Source organism: Schistocerca piceifrons, chromosome 4 (assembly GCF_021461385.2).
Source record: "Schistocerca piceifrons isolate TAMUIC-IGC-003096 chromosome 4, iqSchPice1.1, whole genome shotgun sequence".
Taxonomy (NCBI): domain Eukaryota; kingdom Metazoa; phylum Arthropoda; class Insecta; order Orthoptera; family Acrididae; genus Schistocerca; species Schistocerca piceifrons.
Genome location: NC_060141.1, coordinates 568,365,759 through 568,392,902, shown reverse-complemented (window position 1 = coordinate 568,392,902; position 27,144 = coordinate 568,365,759). Strand labels below are relative to the sequence as shown.

General features: G+C 45.0%; 1 protein-coding gene across 2 annotated transcripts in view; it reads right to left on the bottom strand.

Moving 5' to 3' along the window:
* The window catches only part of LOC124795239 (2-acylglycerol O-acyltransferase 2-like), a 125,054-nt gene extending 102,586 nt beyond the window's left edge, over positions 1–22,468 (bottom strand). Inside the window, exon 1 of one of the 2 annotated variants that reach the window (XM_047259167.1) lies at positions 22,384–22,468. The gene's annotated coding sequence lies outside the window, so the exon portion shown is untranslated. Of the gene's footprint in view, positions 1–22,379 lie in introns of both variants that reach the window. The other variant, XM_047259168.1, reaches the window with a different exon arrangement.
* Positions 22,469–27,144: the final 4,676 nt, after the last annotated feature.

Genomic DNA, 27,144 nt, shown 5'->3' with positions numbered 1-27,144 from the left:
AGGGATTCCTTTTAGTCGCCTCTTATGACAGGCAGGAATACCTCGGGCCTATTGTAACCCCCGGACCTGCAGGGGGGATCAAACTACCATCTCTACCCCTTGGAGTAGAGGATGAAATAAAGATGGGTGGTCAGTCAGGGTTACTTAGCGAAACACAGAGCTGATGAGTTCCTCACTCAAAAGGTAGCTGATCTGGAGTTAGTAACATCTGGGAGAAATTTGATCGGATTATGGAAGTATGTAGGAGTGGTAAAATCGAGGTCTCTCCCCAAGGCTCACCTGTGATGAGAAACCCCTTCACATATGACCCCTGCAAACCCAATGAAGGACAAAGACCATCTCAGGATAATTCCAGTTGATTTGTCATAATGAAAGTGGGAAGCCTAAAAACGTAACGTATCACATGGAGCGATGATAACAAAATGAGAGAGGTCAGTAGGTATGTGGGGCCAAGCAATTATCTTCCAGAACTGCGAGCATGTGGGTGGGTGGGGGGGGGGCAATCCCTTATGCAGGCCCATCCCACATCCCACATCCCACCTCCAACCGGTTGTTGCTGCTGCTACTGCTGCTGCTGCTGTTGCTGTTAAAGTGGGGAACACTACCTATTATTCAGAGTGCAACTCCTAAAATGGAAAATAGTTGATGGCAGAGAAAGGGGGCTATCTGCATTCAGAAGCAATTAAAATAGTAAGAGGGATGACCAACGCAGCTGGTGAGAGGTAGGATCGAGGAGCTCTAGACCCAGCATGCAGTGGGAGGTACCTCAATCCCGACAATATATCTTCCCCCTCCTCCCATTCCGCTAGAAATTTAAAACTTAGTGATTGAGGATGAAAATCACTTATTCATTGAGAAAATAGAGATCCAGTTCCACTGTCCACGAGTCATCTGCCAATATTAGAGAAAGAATATGGAAGACCATGCTTCACAGTCATAGTGAGCCAAACAAGAGGGCATTCCATCTAGATATGAGCTACTGTCTGTAATGCTCTACAACCACAACATGGGGGTGACTAATTACAAAGGAGAAAATTAAGTTAATATAGTATGACTGGTGCAGGGTTGACATAGGATTATGGATTCCTTCTGGGAGGAAAATGAGCTCCTTGTAGCAGTAGCTGATAGTGCAGAGCTTTTTAGCTAGGAGGAAGTAGCCCACCAGATGTTCCACTTCCGAATGAGGAGAGATCTTATTTGCACCTGCAAATCAACACCTAGAATCGTCAAAGTCAATGGCGGGCGGGTAATCTATTCTCTAGGCATATGATCGGCCATTTCATTCCCTGGGATACCCACGTGACTTGGGACCAAGAGTATGACTGCTGAGCATATAATACACCTAAGTCAGAGGAAAGGTCATGACTAGCAAATACAACAAGGTTACATGAGTAACGTCAATCAGTAGCCTGTAGACTGCTCACTGAGCCATTACACATTAAATGTGTCTAGAGACGTTGTTTAATAAAATGTAGGGCTTTGTTCATGGCTACTTGCTCTACCATAAAACCGCAAAATGCTCCTGACAACAACAGATGTTGCTGACTTGTGGAAGATGTAGAAGCATACCGCATTTTATCCATGGTTTTAGAGCCACCTGTGTGAATGGCAGCAGCACTCATACTCCTGAAGAACATGGAAAGCACAATCTAAGACGTTAGGCGAATGTTGTGGCAGAGGGCCTCGAGAGGCACTCGACCTGGTAATCCCACTTGAAGGGTGTCAGGAAGGGGAGGAGTCGATGCCCTTACATGGAGTATTCAATAAGTAGAAGGATTAGGAAATTGTTGGGCGGTGATAGTATCAGTAAGAAAGTGTTGGTACCATCAGAACTGAAGAGCAGATCCCCTTGGGCAAGCACAGTGTTTACTGGACTAGACTGGAAGGTGGTCAGTCGCGCTTCACTCTAATGGACTGGGTCCAACAATTTACAGCTGAACGTGCCACTCAACCGAGAAACTGTTAAACCATAGCCCAATCAGGATTAGACGAGGACTTGGTAAATCTGAAGGAGAATAAAGCAATCCATGCCCCCAAATTTGGTGACGAATAGGGGGCAGCCATGCCAGCTTTTTATCAGGTGCAAATGCCGACAAAGGAAGGGTCGAAGGGACTGCAGACCCACCATGCAGCAGGAGACACCTCAATCCCCTCCCCCCCCCCCATATATATATATATATATATATATATATATATATATATAGTGTGTGTGTGTGTGTGTGTTTTTTTTTTTTTGTGGTTTTAGGGCGCAAAACTTCTATGGTCATTAGCGCCCAGCCCGTGACGTAAGACAGTAAGAAACCGAAATTTAAAACCAGCAGCAAGGGGAACAAAGTCAGAAAATTGGAGAAACTAAAAATAGAAGACTGCTTAAAAATCCACTACAGAAAGGGGGTGATTGTCCCCAAAAAAAGCTTCAAATGACTGACGTCATTTCACTGTCACTAATAAACTGGAGAACGCGGTCGGCGGAGCGCGTGTCATCTGCTAAAATCGACGATAGATCAGGCGATAGCTGTAGACGGGAGCGTAACGGATTAAAATAGGGGCATTCAATTAAAAGGTGTCTTACCGTCCACAGCTGAGAGCAGTGGGGACAGAGTGGGGGAGGATCGCCGCTTAAAAGATGTCGATGGCTAAAACGACAGTGCCCTATCCGGAGTCTAGCTAAAATTACCTCCTCCCGACGACGCGTTCGGGAGGAAGAGGTCCAAGCGCAAGGAAGGGCTTTCACTTCCCGCAATTTATTACAGGAAAGTGCCGACCAATGGGCATGCCATAATTGAGCAACATGGCGACATAAATCGTTCCGAAGATCGGTGAAGGGAAGCGACTGAATAGCTGGCCGAGGAAGAGAGACTGCGGCCTTGGCCGCTACATCGGCCGCCTCATTCCCACAGATACCAGCGTGTCCCGGGAGCCAGAGGAACGCCACCGAGACGCCCCTCAGGTGAAGCAAGCGCAGACAGTCCTGAATCCTGTGGACCAGAGGGTGCACAGGGTAAAGAGTTTGGAGACTGAGGAGAGAGCTGAGAGAGTCTGAGCAGATAACGTACTGTATCCGCTGATGGCGGCGGATGTAGTGGACAGCCTGGAGAACAGCGTAAAGCTCCGCAGTATAAACCGAATACTGGCCGGGAAGCCGAAAGCGATTTGGGGTGTCGCCAACAATATAGGCACTCCCTACACCTAACGATGTTTTCGAGCCGTCGGTGTAAATAAATGTGGCGTCCGTCATTTCTGCACATAGAGCAGCAAATGCCCGACGATAAACAAGTGTAGGGGTACCATCTTTGGGAAATTGACAAAGGTCACGGAGCAGGCAGATCCGGGGACGGAGCCAAGGCGGTGCTGTACCCCAAGTGGTCAGGAAGGTTTTAGAAAAGCGGAAGGAAAGAGAATGGAGCAGTTGACGGAAGCGGACTCCCGGGGGTAGTAGGGAGGAGGGGCGGCCTGCATACCCTACATCAAAGGAGGCGTCGAAAAAAAGGTCGTGGGCTGGATTAGCAGGCATGGAAGACAGACGGCTAGCATAACGACTCAGGAGGACTGCTCGCCGATTGGACAGCGGAGGTTCAGCAGTCTCAGCATAAAGGCTTTCCACAGGGCTAGTGTAAAAAGCTCCAGACACTAAACGTAATCCACGGTGGTGGATAGAGTCGAGACGCCGAAGAATAGACGGCCGAGCAGAGGAGTAGACTATGCTTCCATAATCCAATTTCGAGCGCACTAAGGCGCGATAGAGGCGGAGAAGGACCACTCGGTCCGCTCCCCAGGAGGTACCATTCAGGACACGGAGGGTGTTAAGTGATCGCAGACAGCGAGCCGAAAGATAGGAAACGTGGGAGGACCAGCATAGTTTTCTGTCAAACATAAGACCCAAGAATTTAGCGACGTCTGAAAACGGAAGGTTGACAGGACCGAGATGTAAGGAGGGCGGAAGAAACTCCGTACGTCGCCAAAAATTGACACAAACGGTCTTACTGGGTGAAAAACGGAAGCCAGTTTCGATGCTCCACGAGTGGAGGCGATCGAGACATCCTTGAAGACGTCGTTCAAGAAGGCTGGTCCGTTGAGAGCTGTAGTAGATCGCAAAATCGTCCACAAAGAGGGAGCCCGAGACATCAGGAGGGAGACAATCCATAATTGGATTTATGGCGATGGCAAACAGTACAACACTCAGCACGGATCCCTGGGGTACCCCGTTTTCTTGGGAGAAAGTACGGGAGAGAGTAGTGTTCACCCGCACCCGAAAAGTGCGCTCTGCCATAAATTCGCGAAGAAAAAGGGGCAGCCGGCCTCGAAAGCCCCAAGAGAACAGTGTGCGGAGGATGCCTGTCCTCCAACAGGTATCGTATGCTCGCTCCAGATCAAAAAATATTGCTACCGTTTGGCGTTGCCGGAGAAAATTGTTCATGATATAAGTGGAGAGAGCGACAAGATGGTCAACTGCAGAACGATGCTTCCGAAATCCGCATTGGGCTGGTGTTAAAAGGCTGCGGGATTCCAGCCACCAAGCTAAACGGTAACTCACCATACGCTCCAAAACATTACAGACACTACTCGTGAGAGAAATGGGGCGATAGCTAGAGGGGAGATGTTTGTCCTTTCCAGGTTTCGGAACGGGAACGACAATAGCTTCCCGCCACCGTCTGGGAAAGGTGCTGCCGGTCCAAATTCGATTATAAAGGCGAAGGAGGTAACGCAGACTATGGGTGGATAAATGCAGCAACATTTGGACATGGATACCATCCGGTCCTGGGGCGGAGGAGCGAGAAGATGAGAGGGCATGTTGGAGTTCCCGCATGGAGAAAACAGTATTGTAGCTTTCGTGATTTTGGGAGGAGAAAGCAAGAGGTCGCACTTCCGCTGCACGTTTCTTCGGGAGAAACGCTGGCGGGTAATTTGAAGCGCTCGAAATCTCAGCAAAGTGCTGACCCAACGAGTTAGAAATTGCGACGGGGTCCACTAAGGTATCATGCGCGACAGTGAGCCCAGAAACCGGGGAGAAACTAGGCGCGCCTGAGAACCGTCGAAGCCGACTCCAAACTGCCGAGGAGGGAGTGAAGGTGTTAAATGAGCTAATAAAGAATTTCCAGCTTGCCTTCTTGCTATCGCGGATGACGCGACGGCATCGCGCACGGAGCTGCTTATAGCGGATACAGTTGGCCAAAGTAGGATGGTGACGGAAAATGCGAAGAGCACGTCGCCGCTCACGTATTGCGTCACGGCATGCCTCGTTCCACCAAGGAACTGGGGGGTGCCGGGGCAATTCGGAGGTGCGTGGTATTGAACGTTCCGCAGCTGTAAGGATAACGTCGGTAATGTGTGTGACCTCATCGTCGACGCTGGGAAAGCGACGGTCATCGAATGTCGCGAGAGACGAAAAAAGTGTCCAATCGGCTTGGGCAAACTTCCAGCGTCGCGGGCGCATATATGGCAGTTGAGGCTGCAGTCTGAGGACACATGGAAAGTGGTCACTCGAGTGTGCATCATCAAGGGCGAACCATTCGAAGCGCCGAGCTAGCGGAACAGTACCGACCGCAAGGTCCAAATGAGATAAGGTTGTCGTGGAGGCAGACAAAAATGTGGGGACCCCAGTGTTGAGGCAAACTAGATCCGCTTGGTGGAAGACGTCTAGCAATACGGAGCCACGTGGACAAGGGTGTGGAGATCCCCAAAGCGGGTGGTGGGCATTGAAGTCCCCAACCAGCAAATAGGGGGGTGGAAGCTGACCAAGAAGATGAAGGAGATCAGCTCGTGCCAGTGGTGTGGACGATGGAATGTATACAGTACAAAGAGAGAACGTGTATCCGGAAAGTGAAAGACGGACGGCGACAGCTTGGAAGGAAGTGTTTAAGGGGATTGGGTGATAATGGAGAGTATCACGGAGAAGAATCATGAGTCCTCCATGGGCTGGAGAGCCTTCAACAGAGGGGAGATCATATCGGACAGACTGAAAATGAGGGAGAACAAAGCGGTCATGGGGACGCAGCTTTGTTTCCTGAAGACAGAAGATGACCGGCGAGTAGGAGCGTAAGAGGACCGACAATTCATCCCGATTGGCTCGAATGCCGCGGATATTCCAGTGGATAATGGACATGGGGTGAAAAGAGAATGGAGGAATGTGACCAAAGTTGCTGTCAACTCGAAGACTGCTCGGAGCTAGCAACCGACAGCATGGAATGGCATTCAGCCGAAGGCAGAAGATCCTGATCCATAAGTTGGTCAGGAGCAGTCCCTGCCACCAGCGATCGGCCGGTTGACCGGCCACCAGCAGTGCGCCTCGGCGACACAGAAGATGGCCGAGGGCGATTTCCGCCAGGTGGTGCTGTAGAGGGGGCACGCCTTGGCGGAGAAGGAGAGGAACTGGGTTTCTTTGTAGCCTTCTTGGAAGAATGTTGTTTAGAGGAAGGAGGAACCGATGGTTGTGAAGCTGCGGTCCGTAAAAACTCTTCACGAGTATGCTCTTTTTTGGAAGACTTGGCGTCCGACTTTTGGGCTCGAGATGTAGCAGAACCCGACGAAGGGTGAGCCAGAGAGTGGGCAGGCGAAAGTGGTGAGGTTGAACGAGCGATCTTTGCGCTGGCCGATCTGACGACCGTGGTACTAAAGGTGAGGTCGCAAGTCTGCGTGGCCGCCTCCTTTGTTGGCCGAGGAGAAGCAAGGACAGTGCTGTATTTTCCTGTCTGAGGCACGGTGGGCTTGCGACTGGCGAATAATTTTCGAGCAGCAAAGGTCGACACCTTTTCCTTCACCCTTATTTCCTGGATGAGCTTCTCATCCTTAAAAACGGGGCAATCTCGAGAGGAAGCAGCGTGGTCACCCATACAGTTGATGCAGCGAGGGGATGGAGGTGGACAAGCACCCTCATGGGCATCCGTGCCACACGTAACACATTTGGCTGGATTGGAACAGGACTGGCTGGTGTGATTGAACCGCTGACATCGATAGCAACGCGTAGGGTTTGGGACGTAAGGGCGAACGGAAATTATCTCATAGCCTGCTTTGATTTTCGATGGGAGTTGAACTGTGTCAAATGTCAAGAAGACAGTGCGGGTGGGAATGATGTTCGTGTCAACCCGTTTCATTACTCTATGAACTGCCGTTACGCCCTGGTCAGACAGATAGTGCTGAATTTCTTCGTCAGACAATCCATCGAGGGAGCGTGTATAAACGACTCCACGCGAGGAATTCAAGGTACGGTGCGGTTCCACCCGGACAGGGAAGGTGTGGAGCAGAGAAGTACGCAGCAATTTTTGTGACTGGAGGGCACTGTGTGTTTCTAACAACAGGGTGCCATTCCGTAATCGGGAACAAGACTTTACAGGACCTGCTATTGCATCGACTCCTTTCTGGATAATGAAAGGGTTGACCGTGGAGAAGTCGTGACCTTCATCAGACCGAGAAACAACAAGGAACTGTGGCAACGATGGAAGAATCGTCTGTGGCTGAGACTCAGTATGCTTACGTTTGTGACTAGACTTAGTGGAAGGTGAGGAAACCATTGCGGAAGAATCCCCCATGATTACCGGCGTCTCCGATGGCGCGCTCCTCCCTTGTGGGGGCCCTCTCTGAGGGCACTCCCGCCTTAGGTGATTGTTCACACCTCAGGTCACACCTCCCGACAAACGGACGGAGGGACCAATCGGCATTTTCGGAAGGTATCAGCTCGGGTAATCACCCCTCCCTGGGCCTGGCCTTTACCAGGGGGTACGTACGTGTCCTACCTGTCTACCCGGGGCGGGGAATTACGCGTTACCCCGTCACCGGCTACGCATGGAAGTGCGTGGGTCGGCCTTCAGACACGCACAGGGAGGAAGAAAGAGAAAGGGAAAGGAAAGAAGAAGGGGTCTCAAACGCCGCAGCGGAGAAAAGGGTAAAGAGAAGAGGTAAGAAAAGGAGAAGGACAAAGGGAGGAAGAAGACATACAAGCAAGGAAGAAGAATGCGGTACATTTACAAGCCGTCCGTCTCCGGACGTAGGCGCAAACCATACTCCCAGAGGGGGAGAAAGTGAAGGAAAGAGCCAGAGGTGAGGGGGGGGGGGGGTGAAGACAGGGGATGGGGAAGGATGCGGAAAGGGAAGGTATGCAGCCCGGAAAGGAAGGAAGGCCACATTAGCTCGGGGCCCCGTGCTCGCTACGCACGTATCCACAAAAGAGTTGTGGATCCCCTGGGGGGTGTGTGTGTGTGTGTGTGTGAGAGAGAGAGTTTTCTATATGCAAACTGAGGTGACGAATGGAAATTTGTGAGAAGGCTGGGATTCGAACCTAGGTCTGCTGCTCATTAGGGAGATGCATTACCACTATGCCACACTAGCACAGTGGCTTTTAAGAGCTGCATGGACTAACCTAGCTCACCACCTTCCTCACACCGAATTTCCTCTCACGCATCAGCTCACTTGGTCTCGCTCCTAAACTCGAACAGCACTGCAAAGGCTCTCCAACTGTACAGTAATACCACCTAAGCATAGAAAGAAATAGGTGATCCTGCCTGAAACACAGGTATATGTGCTGTGAACTATATAGTTCCAGGAACCTTTCCAAGTCTCGAACATCTATGATATATGCAAAGCCACTGTGCCGGGTTAGGTCTGCCTTTTATGCAGGAGATCAAGGTTCGAATCCTGGCCTTAGTAGATATTTCCATTAATCACTTCAGTCTGCGTATATACAACACACACTTTTAAGACTTTAAAAGGTTTCTGGAACCACTTAGTTCCATAAAACTGGATTTTACTGTTGTGCATATCCAGTGTACTAGGAACAATAAATGATTAAATTTGTAAGTGATTTGGGATATGAAAGCCTTGAAAGTGTACCGTACTTTCACCTTTGGCAGCAACGGCTCTAACCCTGGTTGGGAATCGAGTCTACTAAGTCTGAGTGACAGGTAGGGGGCACGTCATTCCTCGCTGTTTCAACTATGCCAGAGTTCATCATTCATCGTAGGTAATTGTTGGTATGCCAGTCCCTCGGCAACAAATGACAATTATGTTTCCAATGGGCGACATCCTGATGTGAGAAACTCCCATCGCAGCCCCTCCCCCCCCCCCCCCCCCCGATTTAGTGGTAATAGGTCCAGTGGATGATGATGTCGCGGTCTTCAGTCCAGAGATTGGTTTGATGCAGCTCTCCATGCTACTCTATCCTATCCTGTGCGAACCTGTGCTGTCTGGTGGATAGCCCGTCAAAGGCTGAACACAGATCAAGCACGAAAACAGGAAGGTATACTGAACTGCGCAAAAACAGCAAAATCGAAACAGTGAATGGTCCAAGAACAGTAAGTGCAATAAAGAGCAGCCTGAAACAGCAATGACGTTATAGGTAAGTGGTCATGGTGTTGGACAAGCCAGGTTCAAAACTCCATCATGCGATTTTTTAATTTTTTTCACAATATTGTGAACTGTCAGTCCGGTGATTGCAATGTTTGTTCTCTTTCTGTAGTCTTGACATTTGTCGTACTATCCATTGGTTATACAATGAACAGCCAAAGGAACTTTTAAACTTACCTAATATTGTGTAGGGCCCCTGCGAACATGCAGAAGTGCCCCAACACAACATGGCATGGACTCGACTAATATGTGAAGTAGTGCTGCAGGGAAATGACACCATGAATCCTGCAGGGCTGTCCATAAATCCGTAATAGAACAAGGGAGTGGAGATCTGAACAGCACGTTGCAAAGCATCCCAGATATGCTCAATGATGCTCATGTCTGGGGAGTTCGGCAACCCGCGAAAGTGTTTAAACTCTAACGTGTGTTCCTGGAAACCCCACTAACAATTCTGGACGTATGGGGCGTCGCATTGTCCTGCTGGAATTGCCCGAGTCCGTCGGAATGCACAATGGACATGAATGGATTCAGGTGGTCGGACAGGATGCTTACGTACGTGTCACCTGTCGGTCATACCTATACGTATTAGGGGCCCCACGTCACTCCAACTGCACAAGCTCCACACCATTACAGAGTCTTCATCAGCTTGACAACTCCCCTGCTGACATGCAGGATCCATCGATTCCATACTCGTATACGCCAATCGGCTCGATACAATTTGAAACGAGACTCATCCGACCAGGCAACATGTTCCCAGTCATCAACAGTCCAATGTCAATATTGACGGGCTCAGGCGACACAAAGCTGTGTTGTGCAGTTGTCAAGGTTACTGAAGTGGGACTTCGGTTCCCAAAGCCCGTATCGATGATGCTTTGTTGAATGGTTTGCATCTGACATTTGTTGATGCTCACCAGTGAGATCTGCAGCAATCTGTGGAAGGGTTGCACTTCTGTCACGTTGAACGATTCTATTCAGTCGTCGTTGGTCCAGTTCTAGCAGGAATTTTTTCCGGCCGCAGTTATGGAGATTTGATGTTTTACCAGATTCCTGACATTCACGATACACTCGTGAAATGGTCGTACCGGAAATACCAATTTCATCACTGCCTGGGAGATTCTCTGTCCCATCGCTCGTGCGCGGACTATAACACCAAGTTCAAACTCACGTAAGTCTTGATAACCTGCCGTTGTACCAGCAGTAACCGACGTAACAAATGAGCCAGACACTTGTTGTCTTATATAAGCGTTGCCGACCGCAGCACCCTATTCTCCCCGTTTACGTATCTCTGTATTTGAAGACGCATTCCTATACCAGTTTCTTTGGCGTTTCAGTGTATGAGTCGTACGGTAAGACTACGTTACCATCACAAGTAAGTGTGATGAATAGTGAGAGCATGCGAGATACCATATAGACGTCTCACAGAAATGAAAACGAACGAGTGTGAACTATATTACAACAATGGAATTCAAGATTCAAAACTTCCAAAACGGAACAGAACTTCAGAAACGTTAAAAACAAATGTTTTGTCAGAGCATAGAGAAACTGTGATTGCGAAACCTATGCGTTTATTTGTTGCAACTTACATGACAAACTATCATGTTTTCGTCATTTTCTTAGGAGTGATCACATTCACACTCATACGAACACCTATATCGGGCAAGGAGGCATATCTCATTTACCAGTTGTACAAATCAGGTAAGTCGATAAGCTATTCCTATCATATGACACACCGTCCCTAATGCCGTGTATGATACACCAGACGATGGAAGATTCGGTTGATTTGTCGACTTGTCATCAAACGTTTGCGGTTCCCATTTGAAAGCCACTTCCTTTCGGCTGCTAATAGAGTAGTTGTGCAGAATCAAATGGTGTTATAGGTCCCTAACATACACATCACTGTTGACAAGGACGTTACACCACGACACGGACAAAAATAAAGCGAACAGCGAAAAGAAAAAAAATGACACGAGGGAGGTTAGAACCACCACCACCACCTCTAGGCGGTGGTGTTAGAACCCGGTTCGCCAGCTTGGCACTATTAGTCTTAGAACAGAGCAGGATGTGGATCAGGCAGTCCCCAGGCAAGAACATCGATTATTGGCATCATCTACCAAAACTAGAATACAGAGGCTGCAGCTATGATTACTAGTACGATCCGGAGACTATAAAAAATCCCACGCTGCAAAAAAGTATGGAACTGGTATAACGCACCGAAATTTCAAGCTGTGCGGCCAAAACTATTTCAAAAGTTGGCTGGATACTACTCTTACACCCGTGAGTAGGTGTGATCGTGCATACGTATAACAGGCTCTTTGCGTATTTAACTTGCAGAAAAAGCTACAGCCTCTTGGCCTTACTTGAAACACTTTGAACTTCGAAGCCATCCTGCATCACAATGGCAATGTATCTATGTTCTTTGATGAGTGCCTGATCTACATCCAGGTCTGGTTCTGTGACCACTAGTGCGTGTTATTTTCGTGCATTGTTTTCCTTGTGTGTATCAGCGAAAACAATGAGGTGAAGAAGACCTACATAAACAGAACGTTGCAGTAACAGTAAATCTCTTGCGTGACGTCAGTGTCAGCGGGCAGAGGGCGAGAAATCCACAAATTCATGATCAGTGTAAGGAAATAATATGTATGTAATAAATGCCCCGCCATCCTGGCCATGATCGGTAGATGTAAAGTTATTTAAATTCGTGTCGTTACCACTTACAGAAAAGTGATCGAGTGGCAAAGCAAAACATTTTCCTAATTTTATAATCTATAGTCATTTTTGAAAGGATATTACTCCAAAATCTTAAATTTCCAGGGACGAAGGAAAACGGATGAGTTAATGGAATATAACAGGACGGGATTTACTGTGTTTAAAGAACAGAACGAAATGGATATTTTGCCATTACTGCAGTTGCTAAGCTTCGCAATCTCTGAAAAAGTCCAAAATCTTCGAATAAGGTCCTTCCTTTAATGTAATTCACAGGCATGGTCACGTTATGTTTTTAGCAGTGTCGTAAGTACAGTTTTTGTTGAAATCTTCAGTTGGTTAGCTTGATGGCGAAGCATTAGCAATCACTCCACAATATTTTTTTCGCCATACTCTCATGATTACCCGTTCCACCATGAAAAATTTCCGGTTACATACTGATGTATCTGCCTATATGTCAAGATCTTACGGCTGAAAATGGCTAATGCCAAAACTGCAATCGCAAAATTAAATTCTGACAACTGAAAGCAAGCTGAAATCCTCTAACAAATTATAGAAGCTATGGACCAAATCTATACGAAAATTATAGGAATGTTCACTAGTGGGGAAAAAACCGCTCCACTTGATAAAAATGTTTAATGGTCACTCGAAATGCACACATTCGAATCATGCCTTGATTCTTATTTTACCTAATGCAATAGTCGAAAAACAAACTCAGCTCTGACATTTTCTGGTACATCTTTTTTATAATCAAATAGGAAGAACAACACTTCATTTGCTCCTTTTTGGCAATGTCTTCATGGTGTACATGCATTACACTCTCATTCTCCTTGTTATGGATACAAAACACCTTTATTCTTATCTGCCTTAGATTAAATGCATACTGTATAGGCAGTTTTGATAGTAACGAGTTTTACGTTAAGTCAGTCAGCATGCTTACATTCTTCCTCTGATTTTCATGCTCTTGGGGAACTTATAAGCTCTATGTTTATGTATGAGCCTCGCAGCAACTATTCTTTTAGCAATATCGTTCTACAGAGGACATTTCATTTCCTAGTTCTCATTTCATGCATTTGTTAACTAGTGATGAACCGAATGAAAGATTGAAATGTTTCCTAAAATGTTTGGCATAGTATTATTCCAGAAATGGGATTTATTTTTTGAGACAAGCCATAAGTACCCTGAATTGTGTGCCTGGAGTCTAAATATCTAAATTCACGTGAGATTTACGTGACCCTTATTCAGGAAATAATTGTGCGATCATGTATGAGTTTCACTTGTGCAAGTGCTATAACACGGTTCTTATTACAATACCCCGCACTTCTTGCGGACAACTGCCGAAACAATCAAGTCTACGTAGTATTTTTCTTGTTATACCAAAGAGAGAAACTAAAGCTGTATGGGACACTACGTCGTTCATTGTTTACTGGGAGAAAAAACAGACATTTGACCATTTCCTAGAAGGCTCATACTCCCTGGACGTCGTCCTACGTATTGGTTTTGCAACAAGGAAACCAATTAAAAATGCGTCCTGTTCATTTTTGTGTTAAACTCTTGAAAGCACTGCAGTATACCTATATAGTCATTTCCTGTAAGCTTTTAGAGACTCTTGGCACGGCAACTAAAAGAAAGTAAAACGAAAACATTTCATCTTATTTTCAGACGCAATATGCACCAATAAACGTAATATATTTTGATACAGCTATGAAAGCGTTGTACTGACATTCGTCGTTATCAACTTTTCCTTCTGCAACGTTTTCCTGTGTGGGTAGTATAATCAAGACTTTTTTTGCAAAATTCTGTTCGAAAGTTCCAACATTATGTTCTACTTTTCTAGATACTGTCGGTATGTTTCAGATCAATACTTGACGCCATTTTACATCTCGCAACACTTTTTCAGAAATAACATCTGAACTACGAAAAGCGGAACGTAATGCACAGTGCATTAGGAATTCGTCTAGTGTCATGCGAAGATGATCAATGCTCACCACTGAAAGGGCATTATTCCAGTAGTAAATGGCTCCAAAAATGTCGCTGTAACGAAGTCGCAAAAACGTTTACAAAGTGTAGAATAAAGCCCTTTTCATGTACAAAGATGTTTTTGTGTCCATAGAATCTGGTGCCGTTGTTCATCTTTGTCAAAATTTGGAGGAAGGCCCTTTCAAAACTGATTATCAATTACAGTTTTTTGAACTATTTTTCCTGCAAACATGTCGCACGGAGCCTATTAACTGCATCCTTCGGTGTTACCAGCGGTTAACCAATTATTTACAAAGAAATGTTACTGCAGTAACTAACCACGTAATTGCTCTATCACAAAAGTTCTCTTGAAGAAACAGTCACGAGACATTTGTGCCCCAACATACCTTGCGAAAAAAAATAAACTATGGGAGAAGCTGACAATACACGTCGCTTACAATGCATTCGTTTACTTAATGAAAAAAAATTATACGACCGATTATCGAATTACAAAATGTGCCTGGGAAGGGAGTAAATTTCGCAACTGTTTGCGACATGCATAGAATGGAAAAGATAATTGTCTTGGTGCAGACGGAGAGCCAGAAATCCACAGTAATAAGTGTCTTTAGATCTTTCCCTGAATTTTTGTTCTCTGCATATATGTAGAGATTTCAGGCTTTCGCTAGAAGCGTGCAGTCAATAAAGAGCTGCTCGTGCAAAAAACATCTTGTCCCCAGATGAATCTCTGCCACTTAACGTTGTCCTTGACTGATTTACAACGCCACTTTCAAAGGGAACTGCAAGCGTTTGAACTGGAAAGGAAAGTTCGTTGGAATGATAGGAATTTGTGGTATCTATACAGTTTCTCCATTGGCTCTGCCGGTGATGGTGGCCTGCATGGTATGCTTTCTCAGCTCCGTGGTGCCCTACCTGGTGCCAGCACACAATCTTAGCGCATCCAACTGCTGTGAAATATTTTCATCAGTATATGTTACACTTTCACGGAGTTCATTGATTTTATCCTACGTGAACATTTCTGCCGTCTTAGATTTATGTACGTATTTCATTTGTCAAAACAGTATACAGCTAATCTCGACGCTAAACTTTAAGTACTGATTTAATAGTTAACTTTCATGAATGACTAGTTTCATTACCCTTTCCCCGCAAGCAGTAATCACGTTTTCGGAATAAAATTAGTCCATTTGTTATTCCGGGTGTAAGACAATTCCATTCCAAATTTCTTCCAAGCCCGTCAAGTCATTTCAGTGTGAACGAGTAGAAACACTCAAACTTTCGCATACGTTTCATAATACCGATTGTTTAATACACACAACAATTTATTTTCTCCACAATTATTTTTGAATTATTAAACATAATAAACCCCACTCCATGACCGAGGACGGGCACAGAGTATAAATATCCATGCGATATTACTACTCGCGGAGCAATGTCCACTGCTGCTATTGTATTCCCAAGCTGAAGTCTTATTTAGGTGAATTTTAAGAACTTTAATTAACGTTATCATCTCACTTCGATGAAAATCGAAAAGGGAGTAGTGTGACAAAGAATAAAGTATATGTGACAAAAAATGTTTTCTTACGGCACTTGCACAAGTACTTTAGCGAAAACCACAATGTCCACGTACCAGTTTTTTTGTGATGCATACAAAATTTAAATAGTGCTTTATCTAGACCTTGATTTCTCAGTAAAACTTTCTTCACAGCCGACTCAAACTATGTACTCATTTCCAACAGAAAACTACAAAAGACTATTTTTAACTTTGTGATCTCTATACGTTTCGATGTGACGGTTGAATGAATTTTATTCAAGTCACCAGTGTGTGTAAGAGCTGGGGAAGCTACGAACGTAGCAGTAACTTTCGTGCAGTAGCAGCTTATCAATTTACGTGTCATATGTCATTGGAAACCAAAGCATTCCACAAATACATTGCGTAAATGCTCCGGCTCACATGTTGCACCGCTGTTCCTGAGGCTCCTGCTGACCCTCAGTGACGTCACATCGTCGGCCAGTGGCACTTTAGAACTGTCACTGCCAAACCGTATTTCTTCTACAGACCTTGCATATTCGCGTGAGCCATATGATCCGACGTTAGCGAGCATCAGTACCGCAGAACGATAAACCGCTGTCCAGATACGCCACAATGCTGCCACTGTCAAATTCCGACACGCAGGCACGAGACTTCAGACAAACATTCAGTTGTGATTTCTAAATGGGAAACCCACTGCGAAATTTTCCTCTTGCGCAAAATGTATATGACGTGAGTCCTGTGTGTTCCGAACGATTGCATATTCAAGCACGCTGTACACGTCGTTCCGTCTGTTGCATACGACCTTCGTCGTGCTGCAATTTAAAGGATCGGCAGAATTTTTAGAGAAACAATGGAATCTGCGTGGGCGATCGTGCAGTCGAAACCCGCTCTCCCCGGAAGCTAGTCCAGTGGCATGATCACTGCATTCTATTTTAAAATTCGGTTACCATTGACTAGTTTGAAATAGGTATTGTAACATCCCTCAGCTCTTATATGGATTCCACTGATTACCTCTTCCTCAAAATGGCTTTCGAAAACTAGGATACTGTGGACGCAAGAACACTGGCGCGGAGACGAAATCTTATAACTTGAATACGGTTCTAAAAGGACGAATTAAATAAGACAATATTTTACATAGATGAAGAGTGATAACTTGTAAATACAAATGATTTATGAAATCTAGTCTGATGTCTTACTGGAAATTGTTTACGGTATTGTGAAACAGATGACAATGGGAGCTCTGGCGTTTGACACTTTGGTTGCGTCTACCAAAATAGCAAAGACTGCTACTGGCAGTTGACGTGCTTGTCAATCGCCCAAAGTGTAAGAATAGTCCCATATATTGTTAGAAGAAGCATAAAATATGCTATCCTGTAGACCAGAACATAAAATTGATTCAATTACCCTAAGGTCCAAATCATTAAGTTTTTTGTATAACTAAGTCCATATCAAAAACCTCAAATTTAGGATCAATAAAATTCATAAAGTAACCATGATCAATTGGAAGCACGTTTGTGATGTCCTCAGGTGGTATACAATTGTACTGAATTAGTACGGAAAGAATCTGGCGCGCGATTGTTGACGGGTTGCACCCTTTTCCTGTAACGATCTGTTTGCGTCTCGAATGAGACTGTTTACATGGTGCTTTATTTGCGTGCCTCTGTTCGCTGTCACCTTCAGATTTACTACTTCCCCCTGCCAGTATTGTTTGGTATCCTGAGAGGCAAGTTTCCCATCGTACAATTCAAGCTGGATAAGGTAGTCTTAATGGCTCCTTTAACTCAAATTTGTCCGCGGCCATACCCCTTTTGCACATAGTATAACAGTACATTAAGCCAGCCGGTGTCTGACACTGCTGCAATTGCCCTTTTCTGCCTGTGGAGCTTCTTAATTCTGGAGGAAATTAATGAATCATTTCGGAACCAACATCTGCATCTCCTCGAGGAATAGACGCAGTCATGTACGAGGTGGAAGTGGTCTCCGTCTTCTCCCCGGAACAGAATTTCTCCAGTATATCTTTTTGAGAACTCAGTTGTCTACGCAAGATGTCAGCATCTCCCGGCTTTTCTGTGACAATGACGTCACTGTAGTACCACCTGGTAGAGACCTCACATAATTTAATAAATCCTGTAAACCATGGGAACATGAGTAGGAAGTCAGTTCGTATTTTGTCAAACAATAACTGGTTATATTCAAGCACGTCAACAAAGCACGTGATGTTTATTTCTACCAGACACCTGCCAAACACTTGAAATATACCTACAAAAGTGAACATAATAAAGAAATAAAGTTAAATGGCACCATATGATGGCCTAACAATTCTATATACGCCTATTAGAGTATCGCTTACAAATACTTTGTAAAAAATAGAGAACGAGTATATAAACTATGCGTTGCCATTACATGCCAGTCTTTAACCAAGACGTTGGGACGTTTACACATAGGAAGATGTATGGCACCATCCCCCACCACTCTCTCTCCTTTGGCTCTGCCACTAACACCATTCAAACTGCTCTTCTCACGGTCCTGAATTTTTTGTGCTTTAACTTCTTTAAGTTTTCACTCACCCCCTCTCCCCTTTTTCTCGACACAAACCTCAATGGAAAGAGAATACTGACTTGACAGGAGTCTCTCTGCGGCGGGGAGGGGAGCCCGCTCTGGAAGCCTGTACACTGTGTCTTGGTATTTCAGGAAATTATTTTTGTGGATTAGCTTGATATTGGAGCTGTAGTACTTCATATATCTAATAAAGCCGTCATAAATGTTTTCTTGATAACCAAATGAAAATTCCTTTTTAAATTGCTCGCTTGTAGCTTAGCTGTGCTTACGTTCTCATTGAGACGTGTAGGCGCTATATTGTGGGAGGACAAGATGAGGCGACCCCTAAATTGATCCTTAAAGTAAACCAAGCCAAAAACTGATTTGGACAATGCAGTGGTCTGTAAAGCACTGTCTTAATACAAGGTTTGTCTAATTTGCTATCAACATTTTGTCACGAGTACTTGTTGAAAAGGACCGTGGTAATAAGCGACCTTGCATATTTACATGAAAACATTCCCTATATCAGACTTAAATTTATGGAGAAGTAAAAAACAAACCAAAACGGCAGGCGGCCTCGGGAAACATCGAGCACTGCTCATTCCAAGCAGTCCCGACCTTACAAAGTATCACACGAACTTGCTTTCTTCCTGTCTGATCTTCCGAGTCCATAAACAGTTTACTTTATTGAAAGACAATATTAATGTGGAAACAAAGGCACGATGCAGCTCGGCTGTTTGTACATTATTTAAGTAAGTTAAGAGTTTGTGGCAGAACAATCTTAACATCGTGTGGAACTACCTCAGACAAACACCGAATTACTTACCAGCATTGATTTTCAACATTGCTCGTGGGTATTTATTTAGAAAACAAGAACGTGAAAACTTGTCAGCTTGGGGTAGTGGATTCAGACTAAATTGTTTGCAACGCAGGGGATAAATGTTACCCCTTTCGTCTCCAAATACAGACCAAAACTACTTCAAATAACCTGGCAGACCCAAGATTGCAATCTCAAATCAGGAAACTCGTGAAGTTTAGCTTATTATACACCACTTCTATGAGGGAAGACGGGCATTGCGAAGACCACATCATGCCAAAATCCTATAGGTTATTAACACTTTAATAAAATCTACTCACACTGAAATATTCGGTATCAGTACAGAAACTCGCCCCAGCCACGATATTAAACGTTATGGGAAATAGTGTTCCAAATTGGGAAAGGAAAGTTTTAGTATACTTCTTAGTGTGCACAAGAAGTATAAGCTTAAGCTATGGTATAGTCATCTATGTAAAAACATTGCCCCTCAACTTTTAGCAAGGTTTCCCAAAGTATGCTAAAATTGATTTTTGGCTCCGTTTACCGCATTTGTTAAAATCTGGAGACACTGACGCCTAGTTTAGTGCACGAATCTCTTAAGTTTTGCTTCAATGGACTAGATGCAAGCTCACACACCTTTTCAGACACACAGACGCACGTTTACGAGACCAGTGTTTCACAAAGAGAACGTTAAAAATTTAGTAAAAATTTAAAAAACTACCAGCGAGTATTTTTGTTCGAAGCATTTACTGTTGAATTTGTAACTCAGTTACGGCTGCTACATTACTCGTAAAAGACAAGGACGTAAAGTAGTTTTAATCCACTGGCCTTCATAAACGTTTCTGACCTTCGTTTGCCCCGCGAAAGTCCTGTGCGACAAACAGGTTGTGCTCTTGAGTCAGGAATCTGCGCAAACGAAAGGCAGCCCTCGTAAAACCGGTTATGCGCGCTGACGAGTCGCTTCCTTCCCGCTTTTCCGAAGAATTCTGACACATATATCGCGCGACGGTATTTTCCGCACGCGACAACCTTAGGCTGTTCCTCATAAGCAACAAAGAGGAAAGGCACCTCATCTCCTGAACATTTGATGTCTATGTTTAACTTACGAGATTGAGAAACCTCCAAGCAGTAGACTCGTCAGATTTTTCAACTGTCAGGATATCAGCATCATAAGCGTGCATTATTTATCAGTTTGCGCGTCCGGAGCCTCCGGAAGTTCAACGCTCTCTGCAACTATTTTGTATGCGACGACAGTGGAAATGCATGAGGCAGACATCTGGTTTAATATCCTCACTAGACGAGGCAGCAGTTCTTTTGAAGTGGCCGTAAGTCTAGATGAGTGAAGAATCTAGAAACATATTACGGTCATTGTCCTCCCCCCCTCAGTGTCGCCGCCGCAGATGACACAATGATAAGATTAGACTAGTTACGGAGGAGGAGATTAGTGTTGAACATCCGTCGACACCGAGGTCATTAGAGACGGAGCACAAGCTCTGATTAGGGAAGGATGGGAAAGGAAATCTGCCGTGCTCTTTCAGAGGAACCATCCCGGAATTTGCCTCAAGCTGTTTATGGAAATCACGGAAAACTTAAATCTGGATGGCCGGACGGAGGTTTTAACCGTCGTCATCCCGAATGCAAGTCCAACCACTGTGCTACGTCGCTCGGTGACTGATTGCATTACACCCAGAGGAAAAGAATCATTCTTCTCGTGCTCGATATACGGATGGAATGGGAAGCTACCTTAATACCCAGTGTGATGTGAAGTAGCCTCAACTATGCATTAATTCTGTAAATATTAACAGTTCCAGTTTAATGTTTTTACCAGTGTTGACAATCCCCTGACAAATTAGCGGGATAGTAAGTATTGTATACATATGTTTCATGTTCTTATGTTATTCTTTCTGACATGTTCCACAACCACGAGAATTCTCATTTTTTGGTCTATGGAACGAAAACAATCTAATCTAGTGGTCTACAGATGGATGTAGATTCAGACACTGCAAGGGTTCTACCTAAAACATCTGATTAACAATATCTCAAAAAAAAAGTTTATGAATGAATAAACCGCCATTTGAGTGTATTACTGTATTTATCGCTTATACCATCTAGATCTGCTTTTATGTCATCAAGTATAAAGCTAAACGTTCTTAGATCATCAACATGTCATACCTATTAAGGCAGTCCAAAACAGGTAAATAAGTCTTATTTACCTGCTTTGGAGTGCCTTAACAGATAACATGTTAAAGCTCTAAGAACTTTTAGCATAGTACTTGACAATGGCATAAAATCCGAAATATAGATAGTAAAGAAAATACATTAATATACAGTCAAACGGCGATTTATTCATTTAAAAAATTGCGCGACTGTGGCTCAACACCATTGGAGCTTTAAACTCGCCGAGTCCAAAGGCAAACAATGTCTCCAGGCTGCAAAATGTCTCCAAGCAGACTGCTTAGACAATTCACAGAAAGCTTAATGATTTTGCCGTATATGTAAATCGATACGATGGAACATGCCTCACGTAAAGATTTTTCTTACAAGAGCAGAATTTCAAGTAAGCTACATTACGCTGTGAAATAGCCAAATCCATATCTGCACAAGTCCCGTCCATCCACGGAGTTCACAGATATTTGACATACGGTACGTCATTCATAGCTTTCCCGAACGTTTCCTCAGCACCTCAGACTGTACTACCAGTTCAAACTGATCTGACGACATAAGTCTGAAGTGTTGCTGGGGTTTCCACTGTGTACGAATAATTCCCAGAAAAATTCCTGTTAAAGTTTCGTGTCTCAATGCACCGGCCTTTTTAGAAAGACAATTGCGCGATTAATACAACGGAAACCTTGAAAGTAGATACCTTACATGACTGCAGCACTCTTTATACAAGCGGTATACACACACCAAAGTACTTATCGTATGACAAAAGCGACGCGACGAAGGTAACAAGTTATTGAGTCCAAGACTATCAGGACTAGACACTTTAACATGGAAACAAGTCCAAGTGCGCGAAACTAAATGCGCTAAGCCATACGTTCACTTTTTGCACGCTGTCCCGGCAATGGCAAGTATTCAAACGTGAGACTGTAGTCTCCAAACGTTCTAGAGAAATAAATCAGGTGAGCAGATGGCTACATGAAAATTACCCATTGCAGACAACCGTGACTGGACTGCGCCCGGTGACACACCTGTGAAGACTGTATTAATCACAGCTACGATGCCAGCGGATTCCATTCAACGTCGTTCTAAGCTACCTATCAACGGATCACCTGATTCAGATATTTCCGTTGTAGTATTAAGGCTAAACTGAACGCAAGGGACGAAATATGCTGGTACCCAAACGACACATCTACTTCGCAGACGAACTGTAGGAACAGTGATATGGATCCAGCACAAAAAAGCGAGGGAGGGGGGGGGGGTGGGGGCGGAAGCTTGGCGCAGACAGCTCGGGCATACAAAAGGCGCGCTACTTACTTACTGAGAGTCCCACTAGGCAGCGCTGCGCGTTCTCCTCCGCTCCGAGCCCCGGCTCACGAACGACTGGCCGTGTCCGCCGCCGCTCGCCCCCCACCACTGCCGCTCCGCGCGCACGCCGGCCGACAGTCCGCTGTTAACACGTTTACCTCGAACGCAATAGCGGCCGCGCTGGACCAGCCCTTTGCCAGTCAGTCGCTAAGCCGAGGATTAGAGCGAAAGGCGACGAAGTTGAGGCGTGTGTGTAGAGCGGCACGCTCCTTTTTTTTTTCCTGGCTGCCGTCTTTTACTATTCCGTGCGTGCCAGGTCGTTGAACTTGATACGCTGCCCAACGGATCTCGCGCCGTGCCAAGTAAAGGCATCCCACCACCTGTCTCGTTTCCTGGGCTTAGTAACGACGAATCGGGCCATTCAAGAATTTTGGTTCTTTGAGGCATCCAATATACCTCACGTTTTGCTTCTAATACATAAACATAAAATTATTTTTAAGCTTCAGTCTCTGTATTTTCGAAGTGTGCGAAAAATGGATTTCTCACCTGCATCACCTGTTCATCTCCACACCCATTTTCCATTCGTGCGAGAAGCGCAACTAGGACGCCATAAGCCGAAATATTTCACACACGGGAAAGACTGTTGCTGGTCCTTCACGCCCACAGAAAAAAAGAGTGCTTCCAATCACAGTACACGAGAGAAAAGAGGATACAGACTTGGTTAAATGAATTACTTATCATCCGATTGGTGTCCGTCCCCGGTAGCTGAGTGGTAGCCGGCACGGTAGCTCAGCGTGTTCGGTCAGAGGGTTAGCAGCCCTCTGTAATAAAAAAACTGAGTTAACGGCTCAACGACGAACTGAAATGGGTGTCTTGCGACATCTGCCCCGAGCAGATGCAACGAACGAAAACGAACAAAATGAGATTTAAAAAAAAAGTGGCCAGCGCGACGAACTGTCGCACTACTGAACTAAGCACCCGGGTTCGATTCCCGGCTGGGTCTGAGATTTTCTCCGCTCAGGGACTGGGTGTTGTGTTGTCCTAATCATCATCATTTCATCCCCATCGACGCGCAAGTCGCCGAAGTGGCATCAAATCGAAAGACTTACACCAGCCGAGCGGTCTACCCGACCGGAGGCCCTCGTCACACGCCAATATTATTATTATTATCTGATTAGTCCACTGCAGACAACACATAGCCCATGCTACACATTAAGGGGAGGTTTACTATCTTTGGCCCGAAAAAAGTATGTTCTTTGAGAATTTTTTCTCAGGATGTGTTATAGATATCGATGTTAAATTTGGTCAAAATGTTTATTGATATTTCCTCTACAAACTGGAATTTTTTCGACGGGAAATGTCGAAGAGCAAAGGCGGAAGTACCGTCGGAACGAAACAAAATTTCGATGTAGACCTCCACGCGCGGTATGTCACAGGTCAGCCTGCTCGCCTGAAATCAAAATTGAGTTGACGTTAGCAGAGTATATAAAGTTCTTTAGTAGTTGTACCTCGCATAAATTATTTGGACCATAGGAAACAAAATGGCGGCCATTTCAAAGAAATAGGGTTTTTTCCATCTATTTTCCGACTTCGTCGGCTAAGTAAAAATGTTTATAGTAGATGGATCGGAATAAAAGTGGTACAATTCCTAGACAATTTAGTTAGCTTCGTCAGAAACAAAGAATCATGCCAATCAGTTCAGTAGATATGAAGTTACCATACCGCGCGATAAAGAAAGTCATTTCGAGAAAAATGCGTTTGAAGTTTTGACTACTTATAAATGCAATATTACGCAACTTACGTTCAATCTGCTATTCCGGGTCCATAAACTAGTCCTTCCTCCTCCTCATAGAGGGCGTTCTGCTCGATCTGGGCCATCCTGCGTTGCTCCAGAGCCGCTCCTACGGCCGGTGACAAACGGTTGTAAGTAGGCTGTTTAGGTTTTTGTGTTAGTAACGCCACGTAACGCTCTGTATGAAAATCACTGACTGTGCTGTGTGCAATCTGTGGCTGGTTGGCATTGTTGGAATTTTCGCTATTGTAGTGTTGGGCAGTTGGATGCGAACTGCGCGTAGTGTTGTGCCGTTGGATATGAGCCGCCAGCAGAGCTATCAAAATCTTTCATTTGCTAACTGTGCCTATCAGTAGTTAGTGCCTTCAGTAGTTAGAACCTTTTATTTAGCTGGCAGTATTGGCGCTCACTGTATTGCAGTAGTTCGAGTAACGAAGATTTTTGTGAGGTAAGTGATTCATTCCATTCTTTTGTAGGGACTATTTAAAGGCCGGCCGGAGTGGCCGTGCGGTTCTAGGCGCTACAGTCTGGAACCGAGCGACCGCTACGGTCGCAGGTTCGAATCCTGCCTCGGGCGTGGATGTGTGCGATGTCCTTAGGTTAGTTAGGTTTAATTAGTTCTAAGTTCTAGGCGACTGATGACCTCAGAAGTTAAGTCGCATAGTGCACAGAGCCATTTGACTATTGAAAGTCAGATTGCGTTGCGCTAAAAATATTGTGTGTCAGCTTAGTGATGATCAGAATAAGTAAAGAGAGAAATGGCTGAGTACGTTCAGTTCTGCTCAGCTGTTTGAAAATCATATAACGTAGAGGTTTACCAGCACTGTCATTTATAAAGTTTTTTTTTTTCTAAGGGGACGGTACACAGTTTTCGGCCGCTTAAATCCGGTGATCATTCGAATGCTTGGCGAACTACCCCAGGGTGACGTCCATCGTTGTCATGGTCTTCAGAACTGCTGAATACCCTTCGTTGAAGCTGCTCACTGCTAGGAAAGTCGCAGTCTCCACAGTCTTCGCACCAGAATGCAAATGCTTGTGGGCTAGCGTTTAAACACACACGTTCAAACTTTTATTTGAATTTTGTTTATTTCCTCCCAAGCACCGGTACAATAACTCGTCCTCCGAAAGAAAAAAAAACTGGTGCGTGAAAAAGGACGATTTCAGGCAGGTGCATTTTTTTGTTCAATCGCGAATAACAAACATTTCCTTCCCGTATTCGGAAAAACCGTTTCAGGGGTGGATTCTAAACACTTTTATGGGTCCAAAATGCAATTAAAAAAAATCGATTTTTTGAACCAAAACATAGTAAACCTCCCATTAAGGTCATGATTTACATATTCATCTATACTCTGCAAACCACTGTGAAGTTGATGGCAGAGTACAACTTCCCGTTCCATTCCTGTGTGGGGAGTGGGCACTGTGGTCTAAGCTTGTCTTCGCGGCCCAAAAGGGTGCTATACATAAAGCACTGTGTTGGCTCTGAGCACTATGGGACTTAACATCTGAGGTCATCAGTCCCCTAGAACTTACAACTACTTAAACCTAACCAACTTAAGGACATCACACACATCCATGCCCGACAGGATTCTAACCTGCTACAGTAGCGGTCTCGCGGTTCCGGACTGTAGCGCCTAGAACCGTTCGGCCACTCCGCCCGGCAAAGCATTATGTTACGTTGGTGCACAAGTTCGTAGTGTTTTTGTTTTGGTTGTTGATATTCTGGGTGTTATGTGTTTATTTATCTATTGTCATTTTTTATTTATGGTTCGCTGTTGCTGTTTCACTTATTGTCATTTTGTCATCTGGAGATAGTGAGTGGAGCTGTGGACGCTGGAACATGGAGTGCCAAGTGGAGAAATTGGAGAATTTCCGACATATTCTTGTCTGAGCTCAATAGAGGGGTGACAGCAGCGGAGGCAGCCAGAAACATGTGCGCCGCGTATGGGGATAATGCCACTGGACAGAACACGGTGGAAAAAAAAAAGTTTTCACGTTTTATGGAGGATCATTTTGACATTAGTGACTCTACACGTTCAGTAAGACCTTCGTGCTTTGACGAAGAACGTTTAAACGCATTAATCCATTATCCACGGCAGTGTACTCGAGAACAGGCAAATGTGATGAATTGTGATTATTCCATCCGCGTGCAACATTTGCATCGCAGTGGGGAAGGCTCAAAAATTCCGTGAATGGGTACCGTAAGCTCTAAGTCAAAATCACAAAAATCAGCGGGTGGCCATATTTACATCTCTCCTTGCTCGTCATCAACTATCTCGTGAACAACACCGACCATTCCTATCCTGTACGGTTATTGGTAACGAGGAATGGTGCCTTTATGCTAACAAGAGGAAAAGAAAGGATTGGTTGAGCTCAAACAAAACAGTGGCGCCCCGTAAAAAGACCTGTGCGCATCCACAAAAGATTATGTTATGCATGTGGTGGAATAGCAACCGTGTAGTGTACTACGAATTGCTTCCCCGAGGTGTAACCACTACTGCTGAAATTTAGTGTCAACAACTGAGACGTCTTGCAGACACAGTCCAAGAACGACGACCAGGAACTGTGCTAAGTGATGTTACTCCACGATAACGCCCGCCCGCAATCTGCTAGACTGACAAAGACCCCTCCCTATACGAATACAAGAGTTGGGTTGGAAAGTCATTCCGCAATCACCTTGTTCATCTGATCTTGCGCCCTCAGATTTTCACTTTTTACGCTCCTGTCGAGCAACACTCAAGAAAGTACGTCTCCAGATGAAAATGCGCACCGAACATGGCTCGACGAGTTTTTCGCCTCAAAACCACGTGATTTCTACAGTTCCAGAATCTAAAATTTACCCCATCGGTGGCCGACTGTTGCAAATAGTGAAGGTGAATGTATAACTGATGACTACAGTCTGGGGGTGTTGTATTTATTACACTTATGGGAAAACGCTACGAACTTATGCACCAAACCAATATATATTCCTTTATTCCTGACATA